The sequence below is a fragment of the Theropithecus gelada genome, chromosome 4 (genome assembly GCF_003255815.1).
Source record: "Theropithecus gelada isolate Dixy chromosome 4, Tgel_1.0, whole genome shotgun sequence".
NCBI classification, from domain to species: domain Eukaryota; kingdom Metazoa; phylum Chordata; class Mammalia; order Primates; family Cercopithecidae; genus Theropithecus; species Theropithecus gelada.
Window position 1 is genome coordinate 137,306,447 of NC_037671.1, and position 22,721 is coordinate 137,329,167.

Consider the following 22,721-nt stretch of genomic DNA (forward strand, 5'->3'; position numbering starts at 1 on the left):
GTGGTTTTGAGGTTTTCAGTTTCAATTTGTGCCAGAATTTGATATAGAAAGGATATTAATCCTTTATCAAGCAATTTCGTGTGAATATTCTTTTTTCGTTTGCCTTTCAATTTTATGTTTTCCAAGCAGAAGAATGCAATCTATTCTTTGTTATTACTTATAAATTTAAAGGCATTCTTTATGTTAGGAGATTAGAACATATAAATTTTAAATTTTCCAAATAAAGACAAGTAACAATTCTTTTTCTAAATTTACAATGCAATGAAACCTTTCCTAAAGATAAAGAAAAAAATTCTCATTTAATATTACAGATGGTGGATAAATACCATAATACAATTAATTCAGATTAGAAGTAAAATTCAATATAATTGGACAAATGAACTGAGAATATGAACAATTTAAAACAAAAATACATGGTTCTATGTATACAATAATCATAACTTCAATAATATTTGTATTCTATTTACTGTTAATTTGTATGTATTTTTAAAATACATGAAAAATTTAGTCTTTCTAGAAAATTAAAAACAAACTCAATCTAAGTTAAAGAAAATGATATAGTTCATATGTAAGAAAGTAGACAAATTGTTTAGGGTGAGCATAATCTTTGTTGAAAATATTCTTGCAAGACTTTGCTCTTATTAATTTTCAGTAGAAGTATAATTACTAAACATTTTTAGAAAAGCAATATGGACATTTGTAATAAGAATCATAAATAAATCTCTTGGTGCAGAAATTCAAGATTGAGACGTTCATACTAGGAAAATAATTCTGAATAAGCCAAAAAGCTATAAGCTATGAATATGATTGTATTATTGATGGCATCAGCTATAATGGAAAGCAAGTAGTACTCTGTCTTATAGGAAATTATTTAGCACATCATTTTTTAAAAACAAAATGGAATATTATATACCTATTAAAATGGTAAGTGTAAGAATTGACAGAAGTAGAAAATACACTGGCAATGTCAAGTGAAAATATAAAATATAATATAGCATATACAGTCTGTGTCAAGCTATGTATCATATTTGCACTGTTGCATAGTTGGATAGCTGAAAATTCATTTTATTACATTTACTTTAATTTTTTAGTTTCTTTTTTAAATTTAATTTATATTTTCCAAATAATTAGCAAAAGATATAGTCATATTAACGAGATAAGTAATAATTGTAAGATGTGTATGTTTGTTTATGACCATGGTATTCCTTGACACTGAAGGTATTTCCTTCAGTAATTAACTTCTCTCACCAATTTCCTTGTCTTCAGCAGAAAGTCCTCATAACCAAAATGCTAGGATTTAGAATTCACCAGGCCATTTAGCTTACTTTTGTAAGAAGTTTTCATTAGGGTAGACCCATTATGTGCATTTAAATGTGCGTTTCAAGAATAGGGGAGTACTGTCTGGGATTCTTGTTTTGGTTTTTGCATTAGAGAATAAAAGATTCAAAACAAGACTCTTTGTTTGAAAATCTTTTGGATTCTACTTAAAAGGTGGAGAAATGATCAAAATAGCATCCCACAAGCGTTCTTGGCAGGGCTGATATGTGTTGAAGTTTTCTTTATTCTCAGGATGGGCATTTGTTGAAGAGCTTTTCAAAGACAGTAGATACATTAAAGAAGAAAGCGCTTTCAGCTTCAACTAGTATACGGTTAAATTAATGAGTGATTTTCTGACCTCTGGATCTGTATTAGAGTAACATTAATTATCTATAAGACCTTTTCACATCCTCCACCACTGACCTCAGCCAAGGAAAAGACTTCCTTCTAATACAGCACCAGTGAATTTTTTGTGACTCTTTGCAGATTTATATCTGTAGCAAGGATAAAATTTCATAAGATACTTTAAACTAAAATAAATAAAATTACTGTTATTTTAAACAAAATTATATTAGTCGTTGTTTTTTCTTGAAAGTGAGAGATGAAAAAAAATACAAGAGCCTTTTTGGTAGACCTGTTGTTGGCTTTCCTCATTGGCTTTACTTTAAAGTCATTTCTCCGGTCTGAACTACTTTGATTTATGGTCACTTGAAGTGATTCCTAATGCCCCTCCTTTGTTCCTACTTCCTATCTAGTTGCCAACCCTCCCAACATAGTCTATTATTCTGGAATTGGTTTAGTTGTGCTTGAAAGGAAGTTTGGTTTATTTGGTTTCAGAGCTTCTCAGATCTGCTTTTTCTGTGTAATACATTTAGGAAGAGTTGGAGTTCACCATTGCAATGTAGTGTTTTTTACAATCCTCCAGACCCCATACTTTCCATGCAATATTATTTCTTTTAGTTAAACATACCAAAATAGCTGCACCCTTAATGGAAACTTTATAAGCCTAATAAATGTATTTAAATTTTTGAACTAATAATTTTTAACTAAGTTTCAGAGCATTGCAATAGTTTCTCTCATGCAGAAAAAAGTTTTGTAGGAAATTAGTTCAAATTTAATTATTTTTCCACCAAAATCTATAGGTCAAGCTGCTTTATTTCTTTATATATTTTTTAATAGGTTGCAATCCGAATATGTTCTTAGAGAGGTAGTAGTTTCATAGAAGTAAAGTGGAAAAATGTCTCTTCCATTTCTTGTTAGAGGCACATGAGACAATCAATTGTAGACTAAGCTTCAGGCTTTTGTTCTTCAACTTCTAGAATACACAGGAGAAATCATTCACTAGGATTGTATCCTACTTTGGGAGCATGCTGACCTAAGTATTTTCAAAAAAAAATTTTTAAGAGGTATAAATATTTACAGAATAAATTCAGAAATCGAAGTCCCACCATGTATTTTCATCGTTTGGGAAAGATTCACCAATCGCTCTTCAACACTACCTTTCCTCATGGAGAGCCAGTATTTGATAGAGTTGCTCCTTTAAGGTCACTGCTATGCTGGTTTAGTCTTGAGTTGGGGATCTTTTCATGGGTGAATATTTTATCTCTCTCTTCTGACTCCATTTCTGTTCCTATCCAGTCTGGTGTCTCAATCAGCGCTTTTCAAACCTCATTGTATATACAAATCACCTGTTAAAATACAAATCTTGTTAAAACACTGATCATGTTAAAATGCAGATTCTGGTTCAGGATTCTTGGTGAGTCCTGAGATTCTACATTTCTATTACTTTCCAGGTGGTGACAATGCTCCCAGTCCATATTTTGAATTAATAACAAATATCTGGATTATCAGAGACCATTGACCACTCCCCCTACATACTACACATTACTACAAGAGGACTTGAGAGGTATGAGACCATGAGAGCTTCCTGATGCAGTCTTCCATTCTTTCAGTCCAATTCTGTAGAGCATCAGCTCTGCTATTCAGATCTCACAATTCCTCTAGCTGGCTAAAGCTTAACCATCTCTAAATGTGTTACATTGCTAAAATGTGATTGGGAAAGCACCTTTTGATGGGGAAGTTAGCTGGGTAGCAAAATCAATCAGGAAGCAAAATTTAAAGCTACTTTGAGGTTACTGACGTAGAGCTAAGGTAACAGTCTAGAGAGTGACAAGCGAAAATGTAGGCTGAAGAAGATACCAATTAAGGCTAGAAACTGCTGAACAAAAATAAATAAAACAAGTCACAGATCACATAAGCTTGGCCAAGGAACAGGAAAAAATGCTCTAGGTCAAGCCTAGCTTGGTATTCCCAAGAGACAAATTAGGGTAGACTACAAAGTTGTTGTTGAAGTTGTCATTTAAAATGCCCAACAGAGCTGGGCCTCTGTATGGGTCCATACGGGTAGCGCAGTGAACAACTCCAAGGGACATCATTTACCTAGATTATGATGTGAGTGGTGCTTCCTGGAATTGTACAATGTCATCTTTGGTCTCACTCTTCTGACTCTCAAAGCAACAGCTTGAGTATACAATTGGGTTATTATAGCTACTAACATAATTTCTAAAAGAAATCCTCTTGTTTTCTATTCCTTTGTCCTTGAGATAGTTGTTCCTAACCAAAGAGAAATAACCAATGTAATTTCTTGACTTGCATGAATTAGATTAAAGGCTAGACTGCCTAATAAAGATGCCCAACCAGCATTGACATCTAATGTATTAGTTAGGGTTATCTAGAGGGACAGAACTAATTGGATAGATGTATACATAAAGGGGAGTTTATTAAGGATTATTAATTCACATGATCACAAGGTCCCACAATAGGCTGTCTGCAATCTGAAGAGCAAGGAAGCCAGTCTGAGTACCCGGACTGAAGAACTTAGAGTCTGATGTTCAAGGGCAGGAAGCATCCAGCATGGGAGAAAGATGTAGGCTAGAAGGCTAAGCCAGTCTAATCTCTCCATGTTCTTCCGCCTGCTTTTTTTCTGGTTGCCCTGGCAGCTGATTAGATTGCACCCACCCAGACTGAGGGTGGATCTGCCTCTCCGAGTACACTGACTCAAATGTTAATCTCTTTTGACAACACCTTCACAGACACACCCAAGAACAATATACTCTGCATCCTTCAATGCAATCAAGTTGACACTCTGTATTAACCATCACATCTAAGAACCTTGAAGTTTCCTTCTGCCTCATATAACAGTTCTGAAGTGTACTTTTCAGATGCATGAGTACCGTGCCCCATACGGTAATTTAGAGATCCAGTCTGGTGGTGGATCTGCTACCTTCAACAGAAGGCCTTCAAGACTGTTCCAGTCATTGCTTTTCCATCCACAGAAAAGTAAGCTTGGTATTAAGCCAATCAGAAATTGCACACTTATATCCACTCACATTTTATTTGTCAGAAATAGTCACATGGCCATAGTCAGCTGCAGATTACTGCTCTAAATGGGGGCTGTGGATGGGCTACTTCTCAAGTACAACTACTATTATAGAATAAAGAAAGAATTCATTTTTCTCGACAGCTAGCAATATCTATATGCCCTATAAACTCACCTTAGTGTCCTACTGTTACCAGGGGTCCTTGCTCCCAGAGCTCCCAAGATGGTGGCAGGCTGCTTCCAAAATGGTGGCAGGCCACTTCCAAGATGGTGGCAAACCTCGTGCTCTCTGACTTGGGGTTCTTGGCCTCACAGATTTCAAGGAATAGAATCTTGGGCCATGCAGTGAGTGTTATAGCTCTATTAGAAGCCGAGGGTCATGGGAGAGAGCTGTGGAACCCAGTGACTAGTGTTCAGCTGGATCAGGATGAATCCAGGTACTTAGCTATGCAGGAACAATGGCAAGCCTTTAGCCTGATTGGGAGTGGCAGTGGGCGCCTCACTGGATCAGGAGCACAGCGGACACCGTGCGGATCCGGAGGGATGGATGTCAGTGGCGCGTCTGCTACTGCGGCAAACAGCAGTGGTTGATGGTGAGCGAAAGCTCAGCTTGAGCCATAACAAAACACAGATCAGAAGAGTGCAGTTGCAAGATTTAATAGAGTGAAATAGAGTGAAGACAGAGCTCCCATATAAGGGGATGGGACCCAAAGGGGGTTGTCCTTGTCGGCTCAAATGCCTGGGTTTATATCCTGATCCTTATTCCTCCTGCTGTGCTCTCAGGCAATAGATGATTGGCTATTTCTTTACCTCCTGTTTTTGCCTAATTAGCATTTTAGTGAGCTCTCTGATTGGTGGGGTGTGGGCTAAGTTGCAAGTCCTGTGTTTACAGGTGGATGCGATCACCTTCCCAGCTAGGTTTAGGGATTCTTAGTCGGCCTAGGAAATCCAGTTAGTCCTGTCTCTCACTATAATGAGTAATTTTTTATTATTTATTTATTTATTTATTTATTTATTTTTCAGAAGGAGCTTCACTCTTGTTGCCCAGGCTGGTGTCCAATGGTGCGATCTTGGCTCATTACAACCTCTGACTCCTGAGTTCAAGAGATTCTTGTGCCTCAGCCTCCCAAGTAGCTGGGATTACAGGCATGTGCCACCATGACCAGCTAAATTTCTTTGTTTTGCATTTTCAGTAGACACAGGGTTTCACCACGTTGGCCAGGCTGGTCTTGGACTCCTGACCTCAGGTGATCTGCCTGCCTCAGCCTCCCAAAGTGCTGGGATTACAGGTGTGAGCCATCACACCCTGCCCATACAATTCTTATCCTTTGCGTTCTATACCTTAATGACTTATCATTTATTTCTGCAAATATGTATGGGCAAGATCACCTTTTCAACTTCAAAAAATTTTTGGTATGTGTTAATTTTACATGTTTATTGTGCCATGAATGCCTTTTTGTGAAAAGTGCTAAAATATTGGCCAGGCGTGGTGGCTCACACCTGTAATCCCAGCACACTGGGAGGCCAAGGTGGGTGGATCACGAGGTCAAGAGATTGAGACCATCTTGGCCAACATGATGAAATCCCATCTCTACTAAAAATACAAAAATTAGCTGGGCGTGGTGGCGAGCACCTATAATCCCAGCTACTCTGGAGGCTGAGGCAGGAGAAATGCTTGAATCCAAGAGGTGGAAGTTGCAGTGAGCTGAGATGGTGCCACTGCACTCCAGCCTGGCAACAGAGCAAGACTTTGTCTCAATAATAAAATAAAATAAAATAAAATAAAACAAAACATTGGTTGAAGGACCTATGGCCGTTTAGTACAAATAAAAAACCTACATTTTTTTCTAAGTATATAATAAAAATATTTATTTGACAATTCCAAGCTAAATTATGATTTAACAGAAAAAAAAATCTCTTGCTAGTAATTGTCTTTAAAAATCTGAATTTGAATTAAAATTTATGGTATTTTTATATAATAGGATTTCTATAGGACAGAGTACTTTCCTTGGAAAAAAAGTACCCTATCATTGTTAGAAAAATTAATAAGGAAGAGTTGGAATAAAGCCAAAGTTGAATTATGTGTGCCTCTATGAATAAAACTAGATCCCCACCAAAAGTGTTAGTATTTTCTCCCAAGTCCCAGTATGATTTATATTCACACTTCAGAAATATGGCTCTAGAGAGAATTTATTTTCCATCAAAGGGTGTCTTCTTTTCAAGAAGATGTTTCTGTTGCAAAGTAAATTAGTTATCTTGAAGGTTGCTGGTATATTGAGGTTGGGATGATTTATTCAGCCTTTTGCAATTCAAACTTGGAGTAACATAAGTAAAATATACATCACTAACCTGTTTGTGCTCAGTAATGACGGTACAGAATTGCTTTGAATATTATGTCTGGTTTCTTGCCAGAGCCAGGTGTTGGTATGCACAAAAATGGAGCACGAGATTAAAGAACATGTGGATGCAAATGAATCTCAGGAATTTCAAAGTGTATTTGGATATTAGGTTCTCGATAGCAAGATACAGCTGTAGTCCTCTAAAATGTAGCTACTCACTATTTGGTCCAGGTCCCAGGAAATTTCTAAGATGCACATTCTGTAGAATTTATGGGCAGGCTCTACCTTTCATTTTAAATCTGACTGTCTCTGAGTGATTGATCTGATGCATCAAAAGAATAATTTGCATAAGTGAATTCACATGTGAATGCCTCTCATCCTTACCCATCTTATCCTGTAGCATGCTTCCATGTCCTCTGTCTTATCAAGGTTATCACATGCTCTCTTGGTCAGAGGTCATGCTTGTCTGTCACTTTCTTGCATAATCCCTTCATCTGAGAAAGAAGTGGGTGGGGACACCTGGTTTCTACTTATTGAAGGACATCCATCTTTCATAATAGTAGAAACAGGAGAAATAATGCCCTCATACTATGTGGGTTTTAAAATGATTGTAAAGCCTTTGAAAAAGTTCGATAACTCCTAAACAGTGGTAAACACATGTGTAAAGTTTGGTGGGCCAAATTCAAATTTTCGCCACTTAAAATACTATCACAATTTGAAAGAAACTTATAGGCTCATGTGCAAATTGTGTGTGTGTGCGTTTGTGTGTGTGTGTGTGCATAGTGTTTTGTCACTGACTCTGCTATTATATGACTTACAAAACCTAAATTGAAGAAAATAAAAAGTCCTTTTAAGACATAATTGGCTGGGCCAGTGCTCACACCTGTAATCCCGGCACTTTGGGAGGCCGAGGTGGGTGGATCACTTGAAGTCAGGAGTTCGAGACCAGCCTGGCCAACATGGCAGAACCCCGTCTCTACTAAAAATACAAAAATTACCTGGGTGTGGTGGCACACACCTGTAATCCCAGCTACTCAGGAAGCTGAGGCACGAGAGTCTCTTGAACCTAGGAGGTGAAGGTTGCAGTGAGCTGAGAGTGCCACTGGCCTCCAGCCTCCAGCCTGGGTGACAGAGTGAGACTCTGTCTTAAAAAAAAAAAAAAAAGAAAAAAAAAAAGATTTTGTGCATCATAGCATTTACCCAGGATTAGTGAACTATGCTTTCTAAAAAAAAAAGTAAAATTTCTTCCTGAGGTATTAATCAGTATTTCATTCATTGAGTAGATAACTCTCAATCACTTTTTAGGTGATAAGTACTCTTCCCAGCACTAAAAATACAAAGTTGAACCAAACAGACATGGTCCTTGGCTTTCTGGAGCTTCTATTCAAGTAGAAGGAGACAGTCAAGATCATTTCAGTGTTAAATGCAATAAAGGAAAAAAAGAAACGGTGTCTAGGGGAGAATTTTCTGGGGATTACTGGAGTTACGGTGGTCTGAGAAGGACCTTGACGAGCTAATTCCTAAAGAATGAGAAACATTCAGACAATAAAGAGCCAGGAGAGTGTTTTAGCAGAGGGAAATGAAAATGCAGAGGTCTTTAAAGGGGATCGTATAATAGTTAAAGAACCAAAAGAGAGCATTGTGTGTAGTACTGAGCAAGGAGAGAATGAATGAGGTAAATTGGAAAGATATGCAGAGCTCAGATTATGTAGCTCCATGTAGGCCATGGTCACAGTCCCAGGTTGAATTCTCAGGAAGCGGTTTCTCTCAGACAGAAATTAGCATGTGAGGCAAATTAGGGAGTGCTGTTAGGATCCACTTTGGAAGGTGGTGATGACGCAGGGTGGGGCAAAGGGAGAGGAGGAGCTGCACTGTAGTCCAACCAAGTGTCAGCAACTCCTTGGGAGCTCTGGATCTGGGATGGCTCTTTCGGGTTGTCCCAAGTCATATTGCAATGGTGGTTACTGGATATGGGCCGCTCCTGAGAGGAAGTGTGATTTTGGGGGAAGCAGTTTTCTTCAGCCAAGACAATCCATCAGGAAGTCTGATACCTGAGACCTGACTTGGCAGCATTCCCAGCAGTGAGTGAAGTAAGTCCTTCATTCCTGGAGGGAGATGGGGGCATGTGGATATTATTTCAAGCACAATGGGGAGCCACTGCAGAGTTCTGGAAATGAAGCCTTGTAGTCCGATTTACATTTTTGTATGGTTACTCTGCCTGTTTTTGAAGAATGGACGATACAGAATACAGGGTTAGAAGGGAAACGAAGTGTAATATTGGTGTAAAAGCAAGAGATTCAGTCAAATTTGGCCCATGTTATTTTTATCTTCTTGATCAAAAGTTATAAAATTTGGAAAAATCAAGGGAAACAATTTTTATTCAACTTAGTGATCTCAGTAGTAATAAGAGGACTAATATAATTGAATTGAATGTTTCTTTGCTCATTCTGTCCTGAGAATCGTTGAAATGAGAAAGTATCTACAGCTATGGTTTTAGTGAATGCATGAATGTGTGTGTGTGTGTGTGTGTGTGTGTTGTGGATGTGTGTTCATAAGAGAGAGAGAGTTTTAATTCTTTTTCTCTTCTTTATAATGCTAACCTAAATTTTTGTCTTTGAAGTTTTTTCCCTGCAAATGTCTGCATTTTGGCATCTAACTTCAGAGACCCAGGATGGGATCCTTATAAAGAACCATTAGACTCCCTTCTTGGAAAGAATATCAGAGTTTGTGCTAGTCTCACCATGAGAGGTAAATGCTTACCAGCTGATTAGTCTATTGATAAAAGTGGTGGTAGATGTGGCTACACGACTGCTGCACAGAAGCACAAGGGAAATCTTCATGGTAATGGGATAGGTCTACATCTTGATTGTAATGCTGTCTGCACAGATCTATATGTGTGATAAATTGGTATAGAACTATCCATCTAAATTGTACATGTATCAATGGCCTGGTTTTGATATTGTTCTATAGTTATGCAAATGTAACCACGGGGAGAAACTCGGTGATAAGTACATAAGACCTCTTTGTAACTATCTTTCAAACTTCTTGAGAAACTATAATTATTTTAAAATAAAATGTTAAAGAACTTTCTTTTCTGCATGACAAAAATGCTAGGCATGCCACTGTACACTCTCCTTGGATCATTGTACCCACTCTGATGACTTAAACTGTTGCAGGCACATTGCAGACCTAAGAATCTTTATTTTAGTCAGACATGCTCCCTGAGTTCCAGACTACATAACTCTCAGGCTGTCCCCATGGGTACCTCAAATTCAAGATGTCCAATGTGCATTCCCCCAAACCACAAAATAAATTTCATCTTAAAAATAATATTGGATATATATATGTATATATAATTTTCTCAAAATACTTTTAAAGTCTTATTTAATGTTCACCATGTCCTTCCTAATTGGTTAGCAGAAATACTATTATCCTAATGTAAGAGTTAAAGAAATCAAAGAGAGTTGTTAAGTGACTTGTCTAAGGACTCTGGTTAATATAGCAGAAGAGTAAATATTAAACCCACATATCTTGATTTATATTCCTGTACTTTTTTCAAAATACTGTTATTGCCATCTCAAGTCAAATGCTAGTGCATCTTTAATATATTATAACACATGCAAGTAACTTAAAAGTAGTGTGTTAATACTTTTTTTTCTAAAGTAACTGGTTCTCTAAAGAAACCCACGTGAAGTAGGTCTATATTTTTGGGCATTTTAAATGGGGCACTGAATGTAATATTTCTCGTCAGTCATTCAGCCTATGATTACTCTCATTTTTGACTCTGTTTCTTTGTGTTTTAATTCTGGATGATAGGTGCATTTAATATGACAGGATATGGTATGAAGCTTTCTGCTTTCTTAGGGCTTTAAGAGCAATAGAAAAAATTAACATTCTTACAGAGGAAAATATTCTGGAATACAAAGTCTCTGACATCTGTTTCCCTCGTTTATTTGGATCTTTTAAGATTAGCTTATCTCTTCTTGGCTCCTGGAGTCTTAAATTGAAAACACTGCTTTGATTTATGTGTGTCACTATGATTTGCACACTGTTAAAATGAATATCAGATGATTTCATATTTTTGCAAAGGCAATAGCTCAAACAGGTAAACTTTATCTTATGATCTGAAAACCAAGATGTTGAGACATGGATATCAAAGAATATTGCTTAATTGATTTAAATATCTTAATATTTTAAAGACTTGGCCTTAACAAAAATTAATTTAAATTATGTTGTACATTATAAGATGTATATCCAGCACACACTTATTAAGTATCTGGACACAGACAGGAAACTAAGAAAGGCCTTTCACCAAGGAAGTTAGGCAAAGCTACAGATAAATTCCATTTTAAAGAGAAGCAGATGACTGGTGGAAAAGGCACCACCAAAGAGAAAGATATACTTGGATTGTATGAACTATGAAATGGAGTTTGCAACAGCAAGAAACCCTCAAGAGAGAAACAATAATCAAGTAAACACTAAACATCAAGTAAAATGCCTAGAAAAACTCTTGTAAGATATTTTCACAGGAAATTCAAACATGGTAAAGCATAAGGAAATCCACAGAGGTTGCTAATAAGTCTTGATTTGCAAACTTATTCATGTTTCTTTCAGATGAATGACATGATGGCAAAGTCAGAAGACACAAGAACCGAATTGTCCCTTAATCCACTGTTCCAATAGCATATGTGCTCCTGCCTCACTTGACTAGTGAATAGTAGATTAAATCGATTTCAGCCAACCATTACTTTTATTTAATGAATGTCACATCTGAGGTCAGGATGCCATATGTGTGTGTATTGGAGTGGGTAGCTGTAAAATGGCATTGATGTAAGTTTTGTTGTTGCACCCCTAGGTGGTAAATACCCAAAGTATCATTGAATCCTAAGATTTTATATTTGCTTGTTTCATGCTACACATAAACCTAAATTAGTGAACATGAAACATTGCAGGAGGGTCTTTCTAAACAACATAGTGAAACTTGTGGCTCCACTAACTCTTCAACTCAACAATTTGCAGCTCTTTGAACTAAACCTTATAATTTGTGTGTGTTATTACCCACTAGAGATATGAGGCTTGTTGATGTGAAATACATACTTTCCACTCAGATTGTAAGGCCTTGAGACTGTGTCATGGCATAACTTGATTTAATCATTGAGAGGCCTTAATGACTATCCTTTCCCTTCCTTCAAAGCCAGTCCAGTTAAATTTTTGTATAGTGGTGGTGGTGAGAGTAGAACAAAGCAAAAAGGGAAAGGTACAGGAGGGAGGAAGAAGTAGCCACATTCTTAGCCTTACAGTTTTACTCAAAAGTTTCTAGAAATGGAAGAAAGTTTGAGCATACTACTCTGTAAAGGGGATGGAATGAAAAGAAAGAGGCCACGTGGCTCTAATAAAGTCATCTGGTGGGATACCTGTTCCTCACACCTTTCTTCTGTTCCTGTGCCTACCACATGTCTGTCTGTGCGTGACTGCGTGGTGACTCAGTTCTAAACAAGGGTATGGAGCTAAGAGGAATCTAGGATATGAACATTTCTCACTTTCAAGTAATTTCAGTCTTGAAAAACAGGCTACAAATTTGACTCTGGTACTTTACTTTGAATTTTCTGATTTAAGGCAAACATATTTTGTCTTATGATACAGAAAATAAGAGAACAGAAAGATAAATCGAGGCCAAAAGAGCAAAACAAACAAAAAAAATCCCGAAACAGCAAAGCCACTAACATTTGTAAGTATCTTCATAATTATGTAGGGAAGCATCACTTGAAAATCTATATGGATTTTTCAATAAAAACAAGAGCAGGCTGGGCACGGTGGCTCACACCTGTAATTCCAGCACTTTGGGAGGTTGAGGCAGGCGGATCACCTGAGGTCAGGAATTCAAGACCAGCCTGACCAACATGGAGAAACCCCATCTCTACTAAAAATACAAAATTAGCCGGGCATGGTGGAACAAGCCTATAATCCCAGTTACTCGGGAAGCTGAGGCAGGAGAATAGCTTGAACCTGGGAGGCGGAGTTTGCAGTGAGCAAAGATCGTGCCATTGCATTCCAGCCTGAGCAACAAGAGCAAAACTCCATCTCAAAACAAAACAAAACAAAACAAAACGAGAGCAAAACAATTAGGATTCCAGTTGAAGCTGGTTAATATGCACATATGAGTTAGCTTCATGAAAAATATAATTTGAACATTACAGACTACAGGAAGATAACATTTTGTTACATCATCTGGATTTTATTTTTCAGGATGGGTGAATAATAATAAACTTAAAATAATAACAAAGCTTGCAGTAACATTACATTTGTTTTTTAGCTTATTTTTGGTGATGTATTGATTAATGCATGTACACAAGAGAAAAATGATAAAAGCTTAAGGAAATTTTTTGTAGCAGCATTAATTCAGCATTATGACTATATGATACTAGTAGACAGATGAAAATAAAGTTTTTAAAAAATCAAATTTGAATAAAACAAAGACATTTTGATATTTTTGTTCCAATTTTGTCATATTTACTATTATCACTTATAACCTGAAAGCAAAATTCAGTAGTATTCCTGTTTTTCTGCTTCTGGAATGGACTATTATTTTGAGTTCTATAATTTCAAAATTAATTTGATTTTAAAATTGAGCTAGTATTTTGTCCTAAATGTTTTTAACATTGTGACATCAAATACCTACGAATAAGCTGCAAAATCTATTAATTTAATATGGTTAATATAAATCACACCAAATATTGCTGTTAAAATGAAAAGACTACACTGTGGATATTTTTGATACCCAACTCTTTGCTTTGTATGTTTGTTTTGTATATTTTCAATTATCTCATAATTCACTTGCATGGTCTATACTTATTTGCATTTTATTTAGATCTCTTGGCACAGTGTTCATTTTGCTTTTGTAAGTGAGTTTTTCTGGCATCGTTGTAATAAACTTTTACAAGTAGGTATTACAATAATTTCTTTCATACTATCCGTGCTGTACATTTTATTCCTCGCCATCAGTATCAGAAGTTACTAATAGGGCTGAAAATGAGTTGTCTGAATATTATTTCAAGTTACATGGAATACACCCTACTCTCATTTTTGACATATAATAGTACAATTAAAATGATACAATGTTTGACTTTTTATACAGTGGCACAAAACACTGAAATGCAGTAAGCAGTGGCACAATCTTCATTTTAAGGAAATAATAGACGATTTTCTGACGATCTATTTGAATTTAAGCAATGTAGAGTGAGAAGGCAGTGAATCTTTGTTTATATTTAAGAGCTGCAATGATTAAAAAGGTATGGGGAAGGGCATAGATTTGAAGCAAATACGTTATCTGACGATACCTATTTTAATACAGCCTACTTTCCATGGTATTAGGAAAAGTATAATAAAAAGAAAGAGTGATTGAAAGGCCTCTGATCAAATCCTCTCTGAATTATTCCATGAAACACTTGAAAAACACAATTATTGTTTAGAGTTTAGGCAGGCCTGAACTGAATTACTGCGTTAGTACTCAATCTCTTTGAATATCATTATTTTCCAAAATATGTGAAAGTAGGGATAGATAGAAAATAATTGACTCTGAACATTTAATCATCTACACTGAATGGAGACAAATAATGTTCTTGAGGGTTGGGAGAGTGAAGAAATTGTTCAACTTGTTTTTCACCCATGATGATTTAGAACAACTAATGGGAAGAGATATTTTACATGAGAATCTCTGATTCTGGGAGGATTAGTCTCCAAGCTACAATTCAATAAATATTTCTGAGGCAAATGTTAATCTTGAGTATTCAAACCAGCTCAAGAGAATTAATATCAATTCGGCCTCTGTTCATACCTTAAACTATGACCCAGATTGATGAATTTGAATCTCATTTCTCACAGAAAGGGCACCTTTTAAAAAATGTAATGCCTGTGGAAGAAAATGGATTAAAAGAGACCCTATTGCTATTCCCATTCCTTACCAGACTATGTCTTTTATTACAAATAGCTCAGAAATAACATTGTGATAAAATTCACACACACACACACAAACACACACAGAGAGACACGTCTAGAGCCTGAAAATACTTTCATTTTTCTTTTTAAAAGGTAATAAAACCTAATTACATGAAAATAACAATATTAACAGCATTCGTACAATACAGTAGTTCCTCTTTTATCCTCGAGTTTGCTTTCTGCAGTTTGTTACCCGTGGTCAACCAATGTCCAAAAATATATAATGGGAAATTCCAGAAATAAACAAGGCATATAAGATGTAAATTCAGTGCCATTCTGAGTAGTGTGATGAAATCTCAAACTGTCCTGCACCTTTCTGCCTGTAATTTGAATCATCCCTTTGTCCAATGTATGCACAATGTATTATTCACTCTCTGCTCATTGGTCACCAACACTGTCTGCTCCTGACATCCAATGACATCCTCATGGCTTAGTGATCTGGGATCACCTGAAGCAGACAATCCGTCTTCTGATATAGCATCAGAAGCTCAATAGTAGCCTAATGTTATGTCACAATGCCTCCCTTTATCTCATCACATAGGCATTTTATTGTTTCACACCATTAAAAGAAGAAGAGTGAGTACAGTAAAATGAGATGTTTTGAGAGAGAAAGAGGTCATGTTCACATAACTTTTAGTGTAGTATAATTATTCTATTTTACTATTAGTTATTGTTAATCTCTTAATGTGCCCAACTTATAAATTAAACCTTATCACAGGTATATATGTATAAGGAAAACCATAGTATATGTAGGGTTTGGTACTACTAGTGGTTTCAGGGTAGTAATTTTGTGTAGAAGGAGGGGGTACACTGAGGGGAAATCTTAGAACATATCCCCCACAGATAAAGGGAAATGACTATCGACAGTAGTTTACTAATCATTACTGTTTATTTGATTTTATTCTTACAATTGAATTTCATGCATACTTTATTTTTCATCACTAATATCAGGGGCTATTGATAAAATTCATTCTCTTAATAGTAGCCACGAATTCTAAAATATAAAGTTTATGTGATACGTGACTATTTCAATTCATAGGTTCGGAAACTGGGACTATGAAATATGAGGCAACTTTCCAAGGCCACTTTTGCATCAAGTACTATAGTGACATTAGGCTGGGCCTTCTTAAGTCACAGTTGTTTTCTTGCCTCCTGTCATGCTATAGTGTGGAGTTCTCCTTACTGTAGCATGACAGGAAGCAAGAGATCTATATTTATGGGGATCTCCAGATGTCAGTAGATAACACGTATGCCTATACTTACATCCAAAACCCTGTCTCCAAAACAATCTCAGATGAGATTCTCATGAGAACACAATTTGTTTGGAGAAATTAGCATGGGAATATAAGTTAAAATAAACATTTAAAAACTGTATGTTTATTTTATTTTTAAATAAAAATCATTTTACTGTTAGATCTATTTTCAACATTAGAAGCATACACAAATGTATAGAAGAATTCTAGTAACATAAATTTTATGAAGACCTTTAATTGTCTTTATGAGGATTACAAGTATCCTGTGATTTATTTAACCAATAACTCTGTATTTAAGTAAAAACTTGTTTATTTTCAAATGGAGAGGTTAATATCACCTTTATTTTTTATTCTGATTTTCATGTATATTGGCCTAAGGTAAAATTACATCTACACAGAAAGTAAGATTTAATGACTAATTCATATAAACAATTAAATAATTTTGCATCAGGAGCTACATCATTAGTTTTAAACAACTGTTCAAGAATCATAAAGCCATTGAAATCAAAGCCAGAGCGGTTTGTGTGATCATTCCTGTTTTTGTCATGTTACTCAACAGTAGATGCCAAAAGGTCCTGGAATGTTTATTAGCCAAATAACTAGGGAAATAATATAATCATTTTAAAACCCAATGTCAATTATTATTCAAAAAAATTTTATTCCGCACCCAATTATATTCTGATTCACTTTGCCAAAATCCTTAAGGGTCAAATAGTCATTCTAGAAGGATGACTGAAATTACAGTAGAGCATTTAGCAAGGCTTTGTTGATGCATGAATGGATGAATGAAATGAAAGAACAAACGAATGAAAGGACCCCTGGTAAGTTTCCTAACACTTTTTAGTTCCATCCTGCGTAAAGAGACGGAAGTAAACATATTGAATGAAGCTTCTAGTATGAAATCAACACAACTTTCCTTTCACCAGAAAGAATAGGGCAGACTGGAAAATAGCATAATTTTTGAAAAATGAGTAACTCTAACTAAAATTCATTTGTATTTTACTTCTTCCAAGTGTTCCTGGGAATCTATATAATGAGCATACCTTGGTCTCTTGTGGGATTCTGCCAATAGTTTAACTTCACCTACCCCTCAAAAGATAACACCTGCATGCTGCCCAGTTACAGAATCAATTAATGAGAGCATTTCACATTGTGATGCAGAGAAACATGGCAGGTCCTATATGGAAAATATCAGTGTGCATATATCATTTTAAAGTTATATGTTTTGCTTTACTCTAAATTCCTTCCTGGTAACTTCAGCTAGGCTCTTTTTTGGGGCTTGTCCCTTCCATTATACAACTATATAAGTTCTTGCAGCAACCAGCGCCCAATAACTTGGAGTCATAGTCATTCACAACAGTTCAGGACTAGCTATATAATTTGTCAGTCCCAGATTGCATGCTACCTGGAGAGAGGAAACGGAAGTGTTTATATAGGAACTCCAGTCCATGACAGAATGAGGGCTTCTCCCAGAATGAGGGCTGCTCCCAGGAGCGTTAATTCCTTGACTGTTCTGATCTGCCACGTTTCTGGAGGTGAGAGAACATCCTGAGGCCGAGAAGTGCAGTATCTGGCAGTTAAAGGTTGGTCTGTGTGCACTCCAGTGTTGAGGGCAAGGGACCTCTGATGGGGCACGGATATATCGCCCACTGGGCCCAGAGTCAAGCCTCCTACATGGAAAATGTTGAGCTGGTGATCACACAGAACTTTCTCTGTTCCCCTAACTTTCTCCTTACCAGAATTCACAGAGACACACTGGAGTCAGACTAGAGGTATGGGGGATTGTTTGGTGTATACACAGCTCCTCCCAGTTCTTCAAATCAATCCCGCTCAGTTACCTTTGTCCAGTTTGGTCAGCTTTCCTGGACTTCTTACCTATACAGGAAAATATGTATAGGTATCTGAACACAAATAATGAGCTAGATTCAAGTTCTCTCCTCCAGGATACCTCTAGGGATGTGACTGTAAACTGTGCATTACTTTCCCTAAGCCTTTCACGACTATTGAGCATCTGGAACTTTAGGTAGGGGTGTGATTTATGCAAAATATCTAAAATGCTTTTGATAAGCAATGTGATAAATCTATGTATTCCAGGTACCATTTACTTTCTCTTCCTAACAGAAGAGTAACAGAATTCTGAGTTGACTTGGTGTAGCCATGTGCCTAGCTGAAAGACTGTATTTCCTGGCCTCATTTGCAGCTAGGTGTGATCATGAAACAAAATTATGATTAATGAAATAGAAGTGCAAGTACTTCTTGGGACTTCCCAGATGACATTTTAAAATAAATAGTATGTTATCCTCTCCCTCCCTTTCTCTTTTTTGCCTTGCTGGAACATAGAATAATTGGAACACTAAATGTAATCTTGGGCCAGGTGTTGACCTTAAGAATGCAAGAAGTATTCTGTGGCTGAAAAACAGACAGAGAGGAAACTAAGATGTCAACTATACTATAAAGTCAGCTTACCAGTCTTAGACCATCTTTCTTAGGAATTATTTTATATAAGAAAGAAATTAATGTTTGACTTGCTTTTGCCACTATTATGTTTCCTACTATATGTAGTTGAGCATGTTTTTAACTAATATGGAAGATATTATCTATACTTCCACACCAACCTACCCAGGTCTAATCTCTACCTAGCTACCATGTTGTTATACAAAATTTCCATAATACTATTTTGTATTCTGATTTTCATTTCACGGTCCTGTTATCTCACAAATAGTTTTCTTTAATTGTTATTTTTAATGTTTTTCACAAGTTTTCTTGATCATCATTTTTTAACGTATATATATAAAGTCATCTGACAAATTGGTGACTTTCTAATTTATTGAACTGTTACCCCAATGTTGGACACAAAGTTGTTTCCATTCTCTCATAGTTATAGATAATATTGTTAATATCTATAACAATAAGTATATCTATAAGAATAAATTATTATGCACAGATTTGTGCATATTAGGCTCAATTTTATTTTTGTTGATAACTTCTCTCTAATGAAAATGCCATGAGTAGAAAATTTTGGAGGCTGCCCTTTATATTGTCATTTTAAGTCACCCAATCTCTCTTGTCCTCTCCTTTCCATTTCAGGGTCACATTTCTCTTTAGATTACACATGTCATCTTGTGATGCTGCTCTGGTCAGCTGATTTCTCCTTGCCTCATTCCAACTTCTATTGTCAGAAAATTCTTCAATATTACCACATTTTTTCACAACAATATGCTAAGGAATATCAATTATCTATACAAGGCTTTGGTTTTAAATTTATATTACTTCATCGGATCAATCTTAAGTATCTTTGAGGAGCACTCATACATAGACCGGTTTCATTTGCTGATTGCATAAGGAAAGTAAGATTTTGAATATCTTCAACTTCAATTAATGTCACTTAAATCACTGAGCTGGAATGGAGTTGAAATGGGTCACCCAGACCAGCAGTTCTCACATCTGGCTGCTCATTGACACCAACAGTTGAGTTTTGTAAAGTTACCAGTTCCTTAATCACATCACAAACCTACTGAATCCAATTTTCAGGGGAAAGAGTGAGAAAAAGTGAATGTTAGGAAATCACATTACTAAAAGCATCGCAAGGTGATGGTGATGGATAGTGGACTTTGGGAATCACTGGAAGACACAAAAAAATTACTCATATACCAGTTGGTTTCCTTTGTGTTAAAAAATAATATTCTTTTTATTATTCTCTTTCTTTGCAGTTCTACTGTCATCATGCCAGATCAGATTTTCATTGGCACTTGCCTGGATTATTAAACAACTTCCTAACTGGTTTCCTTTGGTCCTTCCTCCACTTGGCCTTTAGCTACTGTGGTATCACAAGGCTCAAGCGCTAGACTTCTACTCTTCTTTAAACTGTCTCCCTGCGAGATCATACCCACTTATACACAGATGACATACACATTTCTTTATTCAATCCAAATCTCTCAATTGAGTTTAAAATACAGCTTTACAATTGACATTTGATATCCCCTGTTGAACGTCTTGAAATTCAATGTAACCAAAGTGTTATCACCATCTTCTCTCCAACTTCCTCCATATTTTTAATTAAAAAATTGACACATAATAATTGTATGTATTTATGAGGTACACAGAGGTACATAATGATGTTGTGATACATTCAATGTTAGTGATCAAATCAGGAAAATTAATATATCCATCATCTGAAATATTGATCATTTCTTTGTATTGGGAACATTCAATATCCATCTAGTTATTAAATGTATATATTATCATTAACTATACTTATCCTTCAGTGCTATAGAACAGCAGTCCCCATCCTTTTTGGCATAAAGGACCAGTTCCAGGGAAGATGATTTTTCCATGGATGGTGTGTGTGTGGTGGGAGGGTGGGGGTTAGGGATATCAGGTGCATTACATTCATTGTGCATTACATTCATTGTGCATTTTATTTCTACTATTATTACATTGTAATATATAATGAGATAACTATACATCTTACCATAATGTAGAATCAGTGGGAGCCCTGAGCTTGTTTTACTGCAACTAGACGGTCCCATCTGGGGGTGACAGAAGATAGTGACAAATCATCAGACATTAGATTCTCATAAGGAGCACACAACCTAGATCCCTCGCATGCACAGTTTATAATAGGGTTTGCACTCCTAGGGGAATCTAGTGTGGCTGCTGATCTGATAGGAGGTGGAGCTTAGGTGGTAATGTGAGCTATGGGGAATGATTGTAAATACCGATGAAGCTTCGCTCACTCACCTACCGCTCACCTCCTGCTGTGTGACCTGCTTCCTAACAGGCCACAGACAAATAACAGTCTGTGGCCCGGGGATTGGGGACCCTTGCTATAGAACACTAGAACTTATTTCTCCTACGTAGCTGTAACTTTGTATCCTTTAACAAATCTCTCCATTTATTCCCCCTTTCCTTACCTTTCCCAGCTTCTGGTATGCTCTGTTCTCGTTTTTACTTCTATGAGATCAATTTTCTTTTTAGCTTCTACATAAGGGTGTATATTTGGAGTCGAAGTTTCTGTTCCTGGTTTATTTCATTTAACATAATGCCCTCCATTTCCATTTAACATAATGCCTTCCATCCATCCATGTTGCTGCAAATGACATGATGGTATTCCTTTTTTTGGTAATCTGTTGTGCTTATATACATTTTCTAATGCATCTAATAAAGCATCATATTGGTCGTAAACATCAATAGTTCTTCTTCTTTTTTTTTTTTTTTTTTGAGATAGAGTCTTGTTGTGTCACCCAGACTGGAGTGCAGTGGCGTGATCTCAGCTCACTGCAAGCTCCGCCTCCCGGGTTTAAGCCATTCTGCTGCCTCAGCCTCCCCAGCAGCTGGGACTACAGGTGCACACCACTATGCCTGGCTAATTTTTTTGTATTTTTAGTAGAGATGAGATTTCATCGTGTTAGCCAGGATGGTCTCGATCTCCTGACCTCGTGATCAGCCTGCCTCGGCCTCCCAAAGTGCTGGGATTACAGACGTGAGCCACCACTCCCGGCTGTAAACACCAATACTTCTGAGAATATGTCTGAGAAATATTTTTGAGATTTTAAATTATACCTATTTCCAAGAATGGAAAATATTCTATAAAGGTCCTATGATTAAGTAAGTGAATAATTTCATTACCAATTGAAGGGATTGGCAAAAAATTGTACTATGACTTCTCAGATTATCAGAAGAAAGGTCTCCTATTAGTGTGCTGATTCTAATAATAGACATTCATTCATTCACTGAGAATACTGTCCTAGGCTATGGGGATACAACAATGAACCAGATTCACGGATTGTATGCTGTCATGGAGCTCATGTTTCAGTTAAAGAGATGTAAAATTCATAAACAAAAATTGGATGAATTCATTTTAGATTCCTTATTGATTACCTAGAATACCATGTCCTAGGAAATAATTTAAACTAAAAAATGTGGGTTTGAATCCAGGGTCACAACTTACTTGGACTTATTACTTGATTGCACAAATCTTAGTTTCCCCATCTATGCTATGGGTTTCTTTGGAGGAATAAAGGATCTAATGTTCTTAGCAGAGTACCTGACACTTAGGAAGCCCCAGAAATTATGTTAACTAAAATAATAGCAATGATAATAATAGACAATTATTGTCAATAATATTATTAATTATATTATTGTTCTTGTGAATACATTATTTATCATTATTATCATTATCATCTTTGGCAGATCCTGGCTCTAGGAGTTTGAGCAATATCGTTTGTGAGTGACCTTCCATTTTCACACACTCCAAACTTTTCACTGTTTCTCAAAGTGTTCTCTGGACATGAAGTCATGCATTGCTAATAATTTCTTAGACGTACGGTGACAAGTGCTCTTTCATGTGACATTCATTGCCTCCTTCTGGTATATTTATAAAGATCCTGTTTTTTGATGGTAAAAACATGGTTCAGAAAGATTTAATATCTTACTCAA